A 14,296-nucleotide genomic window follows, 5' to 3' on the forward strand; every position below is an offset into this window, starting at 1 on the left:
GCCTACGAAGAGACCTTTATGTATCTCATTTAAGATTTATCTTAACAGTACTAACAAAAGTGCTCAGGGCTTCTGGGAGCACCACGTAGAAAGCGACAGAGAAACTTTGCATTAAAACAAACCTGTAACAATCAGAGAAGAATGTGACTTGTGTACTGCCTGGGGCAGTTTAGATTCATTTTGCCTCTGCTTCTGAAAGCAGAAGAAGAACAAAATTACCGAGGATTTATATCCAAGAATTTGTCCTCAGTACAAAGTTTAATGTATCTTCTGGCCCCAGAACTGTGTAGGGTTCTTTACTTCAGGTTAATATACAACAGCTGTTGATTTATTTTCTTTTTTTTTTTTTTCCTGAGAAAATCATATGCTAACATTTCTTCACATGCATGGGATCATACATCTGTTAAGGAAATAATTACCAGAGCAAAAGGCCTGGACATAAGATGCAGTTCCTGGAGCACTTGACACAATAATAGAAAGGTTGACTATGGGGAAAGCATTACCTCTTTCTGTAAACAGTAGTACAATCAGCATTTCCCTGTGATGGGTTCATGACCTTGCCAACTGTGGGTCTGAAGGAAGTTTGTAGGTCAGCCAGGAGCATCAGTGATTCCAAAATAGAAAGTAATTCTCCTGACTGTGAGGAAGTAGGAGGAATCAGAGATCTTTTATAACAGCATAAGAGCTGTTAGTGGAGCTGTTACCTGCATGTGATAATGCTGGGAAATTAGCAAAGGTGTAGCTCAATTAAGTTCAGACTCTATAAGATCTAAGAGCATGGTAGAACCTTGAAAAGAGGGTAGATGAGCTCTGGGCAAATCTGGCTGGTACAATTTTAGATGTTATCAGTGCATGTCTTCAGCTGGGACTGTTAAGAGTAACTGATGGAGTGTGTGCACTTACCTGAGCTGTTTCCATGCAAAATCCAGTGACTGAAGATAAACATGCTCTTCAAAGCAGTTTTGACTGAGCTGTGAAGTTGCTGAGGTGCAGGTCTTCATAAGCACTTGTGAAAGGTGGTGACATCTTAAACTTTGCAGCTATTTCTTTTGTGAGCATAGTTCTTTTGCTGGGAGCATGAGCAAAGCAAGGATTGAAATGTATGCAACGCTATCTTTTACGTGCGTCTCTCCTGTTGGAATGAATTTTGAAAATGCGTGTTGTGTTTTGCTTGTTTCTCGTGTCTGGTCCAAAGATTTGCTGGAGATGTTCTTTCTGCTTCAAGGGATTTCTCTTGGTGACAGCAATGTCACTTTTACCATTCATATTTCTGTAAAGCTGATTATTTTTGCCACAAAAAAACACTTGAAGGAAAGAACAAGGGTAAGAGGAGCAGGGAACTCTAACATGCAGAAAACTTATTATATTACCAGTAATATTAGTGGTTTTATTTAAGGTTAGTTGGATATTTTAGGAACAGGCTGAAATTCTCCTCAACTCCAGCAGCACAAAATGCTAAGTATATTAAAACAGTTGCAGAACCTTTGCTAAGATGACACAACATGAACCAAGGACTGGCCTTAGGGCTCCATATTAAAACATTAACCCTTAATGTTATCTTTGCATCACCTCCACCTAATATAAAAACCATTCCTAAATGTTTGTTCGACACTCCGCAGCATAATTGATGTTCAGCATTACTTGAAAATCCTCTATCTGATAACTGTGTTATGGGAATCATGCTTTCAAGGACTTAAAAAAAGCCCAGTGTGTTTTTTTGGAAGCTGGCAAAGTCAGTAATTTTGCAAAATTCATGTTCTTGTTCATATCCTTCTTGAGAAAGTATGGGACGTTTGGTCTGTTATGGATCTCTTTTGCTGATGTGTAAGAAAGTGATTCATTCTAAAGTCAGCCACAAGAAGTAGAACTAAATATGAACAGAGCAACTTGAAGGAAAATGAGCTCCAACACCAAAAAAAGGTATTTCAGTTCTCTGACTGTTGTTTGGAGCAGGTGATCTGAATAGATTGAGGAATAGGAGTTTGGTGGCCCAGAGGCATATTTAGGCCTGGATACCTTTAAGGACCAAAGTCAGTGTGACATACTTTGTTTTGAAACCCAAGAAGGGATAATACATGCCAGAATACTGGGGGCCAGGGGGCAGGTGCGGGGGGGTGTGTGTTCTGCTTTCCTACAGACCAGTTAATTTTTTACTTTGTAAATGGTCTGTTACGCTTATGGAAAAGACCCAAACTGTCCCCTTCAGTGCATTTATTATGTACCAGAGAAAAAGACAAGTTCAAAAGTACTGATTAGTGCTCTCCAATACATGCAGGCAGGATCCCAGTCAAGACTGTTGATGTTACAGGTGATGCTAAGAAACAATGATCTACCTTTGCTCAAAGAGCCAGCACCCACATCAATTTAGATCTCCTAAGGAAAGATATCTTTACCATTTTGATCTGAAATATCATTCTCCAAAAAAATCAAGAGCAGGTTGAAGAACTGCTCCAGTCCACTGATTTCCAGGAATTTCTATGGTCAAAATTTCCAGGTACTTCTGTTTTAAAAATAAATTGAATGGGTTAATTGAGGATAAGTGCTTGACAGTGTTTCTAGAAAGCAGCGTTTTTAGGTTCTAGTTACATAAACTGCTCTAATGTGAAATTATTCCAATAAAGTTTTACTGAGGGTGGCAGTTCAGTTTAGTTCTGCCATTCTGCATACAGCTTTAGCCAGAAATGCACTGTAGATGCATATTTAAGCCGCTGAAGTTAGTCTGCTGACAGGTATTTTGAATAACGCACCAGAAGCAGCATTATCTTGTGGTGGAGCCTAGATGTCATTGCAGATTATGCTTATCTCTGCCAGACCACCTGGGAGACTCAGAGAGGTTAAATAGCAGTCTGGTAACCTAGAGAGGGAGTAGTGTGACCTACACCCTCCAGAGTCTTGTCAAATCAAACCCAATGAAATGTCCTTTCAGAGAAATGCTTAGAGTTATACCTGAGCATTTCCCAGTACAGCATTTTCACAAATACAGCAGCATTATGTCCATCACCTTGCTCCTATTTGGAGCTTATTCCTGCACAACCATTGTAAGCTGAGTGACACTAAGAGTGTTGCTGCCACCTTGCCATGCTTAAAGCTGTTCTCCAGAGAGGACAATTGTGTGTACCATGTAACTGTGTATGCATACTGTGCATGTGTATTAGTATAACAGGTACTTAAAACCTATTTTTTTCTGATTGGGGAAACACTAAAATGACAATTATGTTTGAATGGGAATATAGTGACCTGCATTTTCTGGTCTTTGCTAAGTCTGCTAAGTGCCAAGGAATATCATGTTAGAGTAATTAATATCTGTATCTTGCAGAATCAGGTCTTTTGTTAAGCTTTGGTAATAGAAGATGTATTACTGCCAGGTCTATGAGTGAAGAGGCCTTGCTCTGTCTCTACAGCTAACGTTCTGAAGAGCTTCCTTTATAAACTTGTATTTTGGAGCACAGTATGATTTTCTTGGAAATCTGCTTTCAGTTTTCTTAGGGAAAAAAAAAAGATAGTCAACAGCAGTTGAAGACACCATCATTCATCAGGACTTCAGGACTATGTGGCAGTTCACACAGAAGTCAAGATACAAACATGGAAATAATTGCATTGCAGGTACTTTCAGTAGCATTGGAATACTTGAATTCAAGTATGTGACATTTGCAAGGTACTCTGATATATCCAGAGTCAAACCTAAGGTTTGACTGGAAAACTTTGCTGGGACCCTAAAATCAGGTGAGGCTTCATACACCCAGAGGCACTGCCACCTTCTCTGAGCTGAACACCAAAGTGCCTGTCTCAGACATCTGTCCACAGGGGATCAGCACACACGTCTGAAGCATTGTAGAATGTATCCACCAGGATCTTGTGCTGGGAAGCAGGGACACTGAGTAGTCCTCAGCTTTATGCAAAAATGTCTGATTTTCTCCTTAAGCACCCACTAAGAGACTTTTCATGATCTTGGCGAATGGTTCTGGCTTGAAGAGTGTGGGAGCATCAGCAGCAAGTGGGCACAGGTTCCTGCCAGGCCTCTGCATGGCACATGGTGTGCAAAAGAACGTCAGCAGGTGAAATCACTGCATAAAAAACTGTGCCTCAGACTCCTTGGGAAGCTGGTTTGGGCTTCTGTTGTCAAGCAACACCAAGGCTGAATGGTTTGCTCAGAGACAAGAGTGGGATTCCCTAACCTGTGTCTTTGTGTTGTGGAATACAATGCTGCTCTGTGTGCTGACATTTGCATTGTGTTACATTCAAGCAAGCACAGTCAGCTGTCCTGATAGTGGGGAAGTGTCATAGTGGGACTTCTCAGAATTGTTTTCTTCTCTATAAACACTTCTGGCAGTTTATAGAATCATAGAATATTCCTAGTTGGAAGGCATCCATAAGTTTGTAGCACACATCAGGTTGATTTCCTCTCAAACACCTTGCATAGTAAGAAAAATAGCTCCCAATTATGCTTGGGACCCCATTCATAGATGTACACCCTAGTAAAGGTCTTGACAGTTTTGTTAACATTACTGAACAAATCTTGTCTAAAAAGTGTAACAATGTGTGGCCCAGAAAATGAAGGGTTAAAAAATGGCAACACTTCAGCCCCACTGCCATTACTAAGATTAGACCTGTATGCAACGTGCTTCCCTTACATTTTTAAAGCAGCCAAAGACAGCAGGGTTTGCACTTGGATGTAGAAGTCAGACCTTCCTCTGTGCAGTCTGCAGCCTGTGCACCAGCAGGATGTTGTGGTAGGTGACAGCCAGGGGTGAAACACTTCTGCAGAGAAGGAAACAAAACTAGTTCACGTCAGCAGAAGCAAGAGGGAGTAAACGGTATAAACAGTGCAAACTAAATGATACTGCAGATTTTTGCTTTATGGCAATCCAGACTGCTAGTGATCATGCAAGCACATATTTTAAATTGCTATGTAGATAACCTCCATTTTAAACAAAAAAAGAAACATCACTGAAACTGTCTAGAAAACTCCTGACTGGAGCCATACCTTGCAAGCTGCATGTGCTGCTATTAAGTCTCATGTAAATCTCATTTACTCCCCTGTAAATGTAAAAAATGAAAATAATCATCTTTGCATTATTAGTTACAGATGATGGCAATGATCTTGGCCAGCTAGTGATGTCTTGAGGGTATGCAGACAGTTGGCACTTCATCTATTTATAATAATTTCTAAAATGGCAGTGCCATCCCTTCACTCCCACTTTACTTCTCCCACACACACTCAGCATTTTATGAGTCAGGCTGCAAAAATATCAAGAGGCTGATGCAAAAGTTAGATTTGGGAAAGTTCTTTTTTAAAGAAGGCTTGAGGTGCTTTTTCTTTGCCTTCCTTATTTTCTGGCTATGAATGGGTCATACTTCCAAGCTGCTGTCTGCAGTACAAGGACAATGTTTTCATTAAATCTGAAATCTGAGAGTATTGAATGGTTAAGGTGAAGCCACAGAAGAAATCAGTTTTTTTACACCAGACTTCTAAGAATGCTTTTGTATTTCATAGAATCTTTATTTTTTAACAAACATCTGTAAGTCAGTGGGATGGCTCATATAAGATCAAGCCATGTATTAGGCTGTGGCTATAGAAGCAAGAGGACAACCAGTGTGAAAATCATGAGTCTTATCACTGCACTCACTACTTACACATGTTTCCATCCTCAGCACAGACAGGACACATCAGGCCATTCAGGCATAACCTCATGATCCTGTGGCTTCATAATCATAGTAGTTAGGGACCAGATGATATCAAGGCCACAGCTTGGACATACAGTCATACTGTAGACACATTTGTCTCATGAGAGAGGTTTATATTACCATCTTAACCCATTAGCATTACTGTTTGAAAGAATATACCTGCCATGAAATGTGTTTCAGGTTTAAAGGTTCACTGGGGTCGTACAGGTGTGAAGGCTGCTGAGTGACCTGGTCTCCTGGTGGCTGGAAGGCAGCAATCCTGGGGGACAAACCCAGAATGAAACTCCTGAGTAAACCTGAGGTTCTGCTGGGTGCTCAGCCCGGTCCTGCCCATGACTGTGAGAAGGGACTGTGCTCTGGGGACACTGTTGTCTCTCTGCTGTGGGTACAGCCATGAAGCTCCTCCTCACTTGGAGGCCCACAGGGTGAGAGGTGGGCATGAGGCCTCCGCCTTCTGCCTCTGAGATGTGCCTTTTGGGGTGACTATCCAGCAGGGTGATATCTCTGAGCTGGTTGGAGAAGGTAAAGTGTGAGTTTGTGTTTCTGTAACACCAGCGGTCCATTTTACAAGTATCTATATTTTTTGTTTTACTTTGTGTCTCTAGCGTATGCCCAAGAAGCATAATGCTACTTGTTATACTGTGAAACATCTCTATCTTTGCATAATGGGTAGACAAAATAGCCTTTTGAATTCTTAGCCCATAAACACCAGAAAAGGCTGTCATAAAGGCATCAGATCATAGAGCCCATCCCTGTGGCTTTCCAGGTAGCACCAGGGCTTTTTGGTGGAAACTCTCCAGTGTAAGTATTGTACCTTTGAATTTGTGCAGTTGTGCACCACTAACCTGGTCCTGACTAGGTTAACCATGTGTGTGGCACAGCACAGGCCTAAGACTGCTCAGGTTTTCTATTATGTAGGAACTATATCACATAGACTTAGGATATTAACAGGTGCTTAATCCTACTGGATGTCATGATCTGTTTCTGTGCCTTCCTCTTCTTACAAAATCTTGGTCTCTTCTGATTTCCAGAGCTGCCAGACACTCTAATGTTGGCCCATGTTATACCGACCCACGCATTTTGTTTTCTGCCTTGAACTGCCAATTCACTGTCCATGAAGCAGACTGAGGGAGCTGTGGTTACAGTCAGGGAGGAAGTGTGTAGCGGTGGCAGGGACATGACTGAGTTTTGTAATGTTCACTTGCTTTATTCCAAAAGACATGTAGTCTCTCCTGTAGTCTCCTGCCTTTCCTTTTTGCAGAAGTATCATTTCCTACATGGTGAAGCAAATGAAGCAAGGAGCCTCATTAATTCCCAATCTTGCTTCTTTTTCTTATCGCTGTTCTCACTATATGACAAAATCCCTGTGAGGAAAAAAAAAGTAATAACATTTAATTAAAGGTTATCTTCCATTGTATATACACTAGGATCCAAATTAAGGTGCCATGGAAGGTGTCATTTATAATTCTAGAATGTTTAACCTCAGTCTAGAACATATTATATAAGTGCTATATGATGAACATATATACTTATTGATAAGCATTATCTCCATGTTGCTGAGCATTTTTACATACAAGTCTTCCATGAGGAAGATGAATAAGCAGGGTCTCACTCTGGATCCCTGTAGGAGTTGTTCTTGGTAGCATACTCTGTCCTCCCCCTTCACAAAGGGGTCATGCTGTGTTATTCTGGAAGGATATTGGTGGGGCAAACGCAGATGGCAGAAGGACTGCATCCACCTGAAAAATGCTATTTGTCATCAAAGCTTGAATAGAACTCCACGGAGGGCAGGCAGCACACTTGTCATCACTACCCCTTCCAGACTTGCATGGGCTTGCTATGAGGCAGAAGTAGCACTGAGCTCCTCTAGAAAAGGTCAGATCTCTTTTGCAACAGCAAAGACTAATTAAGTTAAATATGCAAGTCCTTACAATCTGCACCTAGAAGTTTGGTTTGGTCTCTCATATCATTCTTAGTGCTGATCTAAGTCATGGCAAAAGGCAGGGAAACTTCTGCAGAAGAATGATTTTGGTGTGCTTAGAAATTTGGTAAACTTAGAAATGTGGTTTATACTTTTTTCTATGGATACACAATGGCTTTTCGAAGCAAATGTAATGTTTAAACATCCTGTTTGATCCCATGTCACTAATTACATCTTACTGAGCATCACCAATTGACAGGTGTTTGTTCCTAAATCATTTTTTTACAGATTTCCTTTCTTAACATTTCCTATTAGCACAGTACTAGGTCTCAGATAGTGGAAGTCTTTCATAAATAATATATAAACTGAATGAAAACTGTGTTTTCCCTCTGTTCCTCAAGAATGCCTGTGAGCAAGGCTAGAGGATGATAGTACTTTCCTACTCTCTGGCTGATGTTGCCTGTAGGAATGATACTGCTGTTCTTCCACTCTTTTTTCACTTCCATTTTATGTAACTTCCACAATTTTGCGAGTGTCCTTCATCTTTCTATCTTTTTTTTCTGCTTATTATAGCAAGGCAATCTCATGGAAGCAAGAAAATTGTATCTCCAGCTTCTTTCTCCTTGCAGAACAGAGCGTTTGTTCATTGCGCCTTTCCACAGTGATGGCAAAATGATGTACAATTATTACTAGATCAGAAAAGGTGTTTGTGCTCAGTTTGCACAACAGCAGGTGATTACATCAAGTGCAAACTGCTGTATGATTAGGCCCAGTGTTTCTAAATATATGCGGAGCTACAAAGGGTAAGTTTTATTGGAAGTTTTCCAGCAGAAGGTATTTGATCTTACAGCTTGTACTTTGATGTTTGTTGAATATGTTTCAATCAGAGCTGTAGGTTTGGACTTAACATATTCAAAGCAGTTTGAATCTTTCAAGATCATGACTTTTTTCCATTTCCAAACCCAATGGCTTCAAATCATCACATTCCACCACAGCTGAAGTGATTTATATGTCTTAGTGCTGCAAACTGCAGTCTTCCAACCTGGAACTCTCTCCACAAATTATTAACGTTCCCCAATGATTTCAAATCACTTTGCACTCTGTAAAAAGGGCTAGGCAATTTAACACCCTTAAAAACTCCTTATGTTTGGCAGAGGTTTATGTTTAAATCCTAGGCATGTAGAAAATCAGGCTGATACAAACCACAAGATGTATTATTTTGTACCTTTGAATGTGAAAGGTATTTCCCAAGTTTTTTTGCTCTGTTAGTCAGCTAAATGTGTCAGAGTCTAAAATTACTCTCTGCCTCTTAAACTTCAGCAAGTTCTTGTAAAACAAGTCAAGAAAACTGGTGGGATTTTTTTTGTCATAAAATGCAAACTCTGCCACTATTATATTTTGCTTTCCTAAATTACAAACTGTTTCTCACTACCGTTTCTTCTGTCCTTTATCTTCTCCACAGACTGTACAGAATCTCCTGTTCAGCATGGGGCATTGTTTATATAGACAAGAGGGTGGTTCTGAGACCACACAAAGCAGATTCAAAGCTGCATTCAAGGATTAGAGTAAATCTGTTGGATTTCTTCCTCCTCTTCCCTTTCTACAATCTGGTAAAATGAGGGGACTCTAACAGCATGTTACTCTAACAGCATGTGAGGTGGTATCAGTGGGTGCTGATGTGTTGGTTGTAAGCAGATGGGCCTTCCAGATTAGTTGCCAGTGGATGCAAAAGTATTTGCACAGGTGGAGTAACAACAGTCCAGTGTGGGAATTCTCCTGTTTTTTTGGTTTGTTTTGTTGTTATTGTTGTTGTTTGTTTGGGTTTTTTGTTTGTTTTGGTTGTTTGTTTTGGTGTTTTTTTGTTTGTTTGTTTGTTTTTAATGTGAAACAGTCTATCCTTCTACTTTCTGGAAAGAAAAGGGCAGAGCTTACTGCCTTCCCTAACCGGTTGCAAACGCAAGCTCTGTCCCCTCTACCCTTACACACATAAATACTACCTTCACTCATGCTGGTTTTGTCTGGAGATGAACTGCTTCAGCTGGTTCAAATTCTTTTCTCTTCCTCGTATTCCTTTTGCTCTGCACTTTTGTTTCCCCATACAGCTGGAGTCCCTGCTGGTCTTTTGGATCACCAGAATTTTGTCACTGACCTAGTAATGTCCACAGAGACCTAACCCTTGTTATTAGTACTCGTGAATGTAAGTGCCAAAATCTATGTGTTTGCCTTATCTCATCAAACTGGAGCTAAATTCTGGTGTGTCAGCACATTGCTGCCACATCACTCAGTCAGTCCCCTCAAGGCTATAATGAAGGGCAATATCAAGCCATGTACAATAGTTGTGGTACAAAGTGCAAAGCGCAAAGCTTCTTTGATAAAAGGATTCCCTTTGAGTATGTGACTAGGGGATTTCAGCAAAACCTCTGAGAGCAAACAAGCCGGACCACATAGTTCTTTTATAGCACAGAGAATTACTGATGTGTTAGTAGGATAAATCAAATGTCAGCTCTCCCAGACCACCAGGTTTGGCCAAGCATCTTATTTTCTCTGCTAAGTTTGATGTTGTGTTTTTAAAATTTATTTAGTTAGTTACTACATATTCTTTCTTCCATGACACACTGTTATTTGGTGTGTCTGCTTTTTTGCTACTATAGAAGTAACCAGAATCCCCTGGAACTACTGCATGGGGCTCCTTGAGACCTTAATTCGTCTCAACAAAGAAAGAACAAGTTACAAGAAGCCAAAAGTTAGGAAGTGCAATGTGCTCCTCACAAAGAGGGACCACATGGGATATCATGACAGGTTGGCTGCCACCTTGCCCTGCTCCAGAGGAGTTAACTTGAGTCTGACTCTGACAGAGATCCGTTGTGTTGCCTGAGGGGAGCAGGATGAAAGCTGGCATAGTAGAAATCTTGGATAGCTGTTTCCCAGCCCTGGCACTGGCCCCAGCTCTTTCTGTGACTTGTTTTTCCCATATGTAAGGTGAGGGTTTCAGTATTTACTTACTTGGCAAGGTAAAATTATGATTAATTTGTCTTGGTTTTTGCAGTCTGATGTACAGAGTGTGATTACTTGCAATGTGTGCACACATCATCCCCTGGGCAGACCGCCTTCAGGCTGTTCTCGGCAGCATGAGCATGAACCCCAGCAGGAGCAGCTGCTTTCAACTCCTCCTGAACCAGAGAGGGAGGTGCCTGGATTTTCCCTTCCTCAGTCCCACACAAAGGTGGTTGTTTGTCTTTCACCTGAAGGTTTAGTGCAGATATGGGTGTTAACCACTCCTCAGCTTCTGGGCTGGCCCTGTGTGTGGTGATGAAGATCCAGTGGATGTGAACTGGCATTCATAGGTGGCCAATTGCATTACAGATTGCCCAGAAATATGAAATTTCCAGCAGGACAATGTCATTGTCCTTCAGTCAGGACAATGCCCCTCATGAAGACAAATTTCAATCGAACTGGAACAGTATTCTTTGAGTATAATGAGACATAATGCAAAAAGATTGCGATGACAACTATATAAATCAGCACAGCAGTTAATGGGAACACCCCACAGGCCATTCACACGTAAGCTTCCATTAACTGGTCTTAATTCTGTGACTTCCTTTTTTTCCTGCTTCACTGCAAAGGATTTTCAAGTCTGGACATTAAATCTATCTGAGTTTTGTAGCAGAGAAGTGAACAACACTGCAATCTAAATTTAAACTCAATACTTGACAGCCTACTCTTTCTGATTAGAGCTAAGGGAACTTAGGGGAGAAAAAAAAAAATCAAAGCTCAGTTCTTCCAAGAAACTTCATCTCTTCTCAGTGTTTCCAAAGACTGAATATCACCTTCACTCTCTCTGCCCTTTTTATCATGTGCCTGGGGCTATACTCCATAAATTCTCTGTGGATTCACTAGAATTGCTAGAGTATGTGGCATTGCTACAGGTTCCAATGCCAGCTTCTCTTTTCTGTAGTGCAGAGGTCTATAGGTACAGAAAAGCGGGAAGGAGCTTTAATGATCTACCCCAAAGCCCCCAGTCTTACTTGGAGATATCAAGGAATGATGGTAAATTAGATAATGAAAAATACCTCAATTTTTTTTCTCCTTCCTGGCTCATAGAAGATTTTTTTTTCCTGCTGGAAATTACATATATACTACAATTTCGTTATTATAATTTACACTGAGTTCATGCGTGTTTCCTGGTTTGAAGCTTTGTGATACTCAACCCACTTTTCCTTTGAGAATTGAAAAAGACTTCTGCTTCTTACAGGAAGAAGAGACCTTTCAGTCTGTGACAGGAATGGTATTGAGGTTAAGTCTGGCAGCAATGGCTGTGCCAAGTAGAGATGCTGTTGGCATATCTGTATTACCTTTGTGTACTTTATCACCTTTGGCCCTCCCTATCCTGCCCACATCAACCCAGCTATTACTTGTGGCAGAAGTGTATTGAGTTGTTACCTAATGAAGTGTGCTGCTGCAAATCACAAATCTCAGATGTTCATAGCAGCAGCCAGGCCCAGAGTAACAAATGCCCTCACATTAATGGTATTTTTCTATGGTGAAGCAAGTACATTGGGCATTCTCTCATCTTCTCGTTTTTGAATTTTCAGATTGCCCTGAAAGCTTCTTTTCAACTTTTCACTGAAATTATCTGAGGTGACCCTTGTTAATTTGATGCTGTACCCAGCAGTGGGGACTTGGAGAGACCTCAGGCTGCAATACCCACTGCCTGGATTGCATATAAGCAGCCCAGGAGGACCCAAGAGGGAGTAGGCAAAGCCAAGCATAATTTAGGGTGTGAGTAAGCACGGGGAGGATGGTGCTGGGAAAATCTCCTGGGATCTTGCTGTTCGGAGAGCTGACAACTGGCCACGCCAGACCCCCTTCTGAGAAGCTGTCTCCAGCTTGCTGGTTTCTGCCTTGTTCAAGGAAGCAAAGTCTTGTACATTGTTTGTAAACAAGTGGAGCTGTGTCAAAGACACCCATGTCTCTTATCATTACTCTTCCTAACAGAAAATTACTACAGGACCTTGAATTTTGGCTAAGCTCTGAGGTTAAAGCACAAAAAGAAGAGAAACACTAAAATACACAAGGTTTGCCTGGTTCTCTTCAGGCATCCTGCAAGTTTAATTTTCTATTCCGCCTTACCCCCTGCCTGAGGCACCACATTGTCTATAATGCAGGATTCACTTGGGAATGTACTTTCTCTTGGAAGTGATCCTTCCTTGGTATTTTTGATTATTTTTTTTCCCCCTGGAACTTGCCATTTACGGGAAATATTAATGATTTCTGAGTTTGATACAATACGGGCCAAAGCTGAAAATGAAAATAGAAAACAAAGATATTGTCCTTGAGCTGGGATTACAGCCTTTTCAGACAGCTTCATCTAACCAGAACACTCCTGGAAAACTGTATGCATTTTTGTATAATTTCAGGACAGCACTATGAGGCTCTTAAAAGTTGCTCTGTAAATGCATAATGCCGATAATTTCTCAATGTAAGGCTTGCTTTTATCCATGGATTTCAAGAAATTTCACAAAGGACAGCCATATCATGGTCCCATTATTCTAATGAACGTGAGATTTTAAACTAGAAAAAATTATTTGCTCAGTATCATACCATAAGTGTGTGGAATTGCTGGGAAGAGAAGGCAGATCTCCTGGAAGAAAAGTCAATATTCAGAAAAAATAGGCAGCAGTCCCTATCCCTGTATCTCAGCATGAACTGAAGGTTTCACTGGCTATGTACACAATTTTGAGTCACTAATACTGGAATTGATGAGCGAGCTCTCCCAAAGCTTGCTGTTTCATTTATTCATTGGATTTAGTACTGTATTTACAGCATCCCAGTTTTCTTGTTGGCCTGTAGAACAAAATGGACTATTCTGCAGACCTGAGTCTATGCAAAGAATGATACACTATTTATTCCCACTATAAAACTGGGAAAATAAGAAAAAACTAAGCTCCCTTTGGCATCTACTGACTCAAGTTGGATTAGTACAGAGCAAAAGGTCAAAATACTGGCAAATTCCTTCTCTCAGCTGGGGGGAAGCGAGCAGAAACCTCAGAGGCAGAAAGTACATTCTTCAAGGGGGAATTTTGATGGATAATACAAATGAGTTGAAAAAGAAGGGGAGGAAAATCCTGTTGATTTAAGTTAAATGTAACAGCCATAGTTATGAGTAGGTTTTGTCTCCATTTCTTAATAGTAAAAAAGAATTGAGAGTAAAACAATTAGTCAAAAATTATTAATTTAAAAACAATTAGTTGAAATAGATCGGTGCATGACATCATCAAGGCTAAGAAAATATTTTCTGAGTTTAATTTCTCTTTCTATTGCATTGTTTTCATACAGCTGTGAATTATATGTCTTTCTTTCTGACAACATATCTTGTTCTAAGCAATTTTTAAAACCCTCAAAATGAATGTTTGGTGAACAGTTGAACTTGAAAACAGATCCAGAATTTCCCTGAAAACCCAGACAGACTTATTTGCTTTTTAAATGGGAAATTATGGATTTCATTTGATTTCATTCCGAAAGCAAATGACTGAGACCTGATCCTTAGTTGACTCCTGAGGCCTTGTGACATTTAATAGGCAAATCTTCTTTCCTATGCCATCAGTTCATTATGGATGAACTGCAGCATTCTCAGCAGCATTCTCCCTTCCCTTCCCTTCCCTTCCCTTCCCTTCCCTTCCCTTCCCTTCC

The 14,296-nt window shown here is 40.6% G+C and overlaps 1 long non-coding RNA gene across 2 annotated transcripts; it reads left to right on the top strand.

Annotated features, from left to right (window-relative positions):
• Positions 1-6,188: 6,188 nt before the first annotated feature.
• On the top strand, positions 6,189-9,427 carry LOC114059505. 2 transcript variants are annotated; one of them, XR_003571677.1, is made up of 3 exons: positions 6,189-6,255; positions 7,381-7,560; positions 9,069-9,427. It is a non-coding gene; the product is annotated as an uncharacterized LOC114059505 (long non-coding RNA). The 2 variants fall into 2 exon arrangements; XR_003571678.1 differs by having other exon boundaries at positions 6,189-6,207.
• Positions 9,428-14,296: the final 4,869 nt, after the last annotated feature.

The sequence above is a fragment of the Empidonax traillii genome, unplaced genomic scaffold (assembly GCF_003031625.1).
Source record: "Empidonax traillii isolate 1590-97213 ecotype Southwest subspecies unplaced genomic scaffold, ASM303162v1 scaffold229:size1690559, whole genome shotgun sequence".
Lineage (NCBI taxonomy): Eukaryota > Metazoa > Chordata > Aves > Passeriformes > Tyrannidae > Empidonax > Empidonax traillii.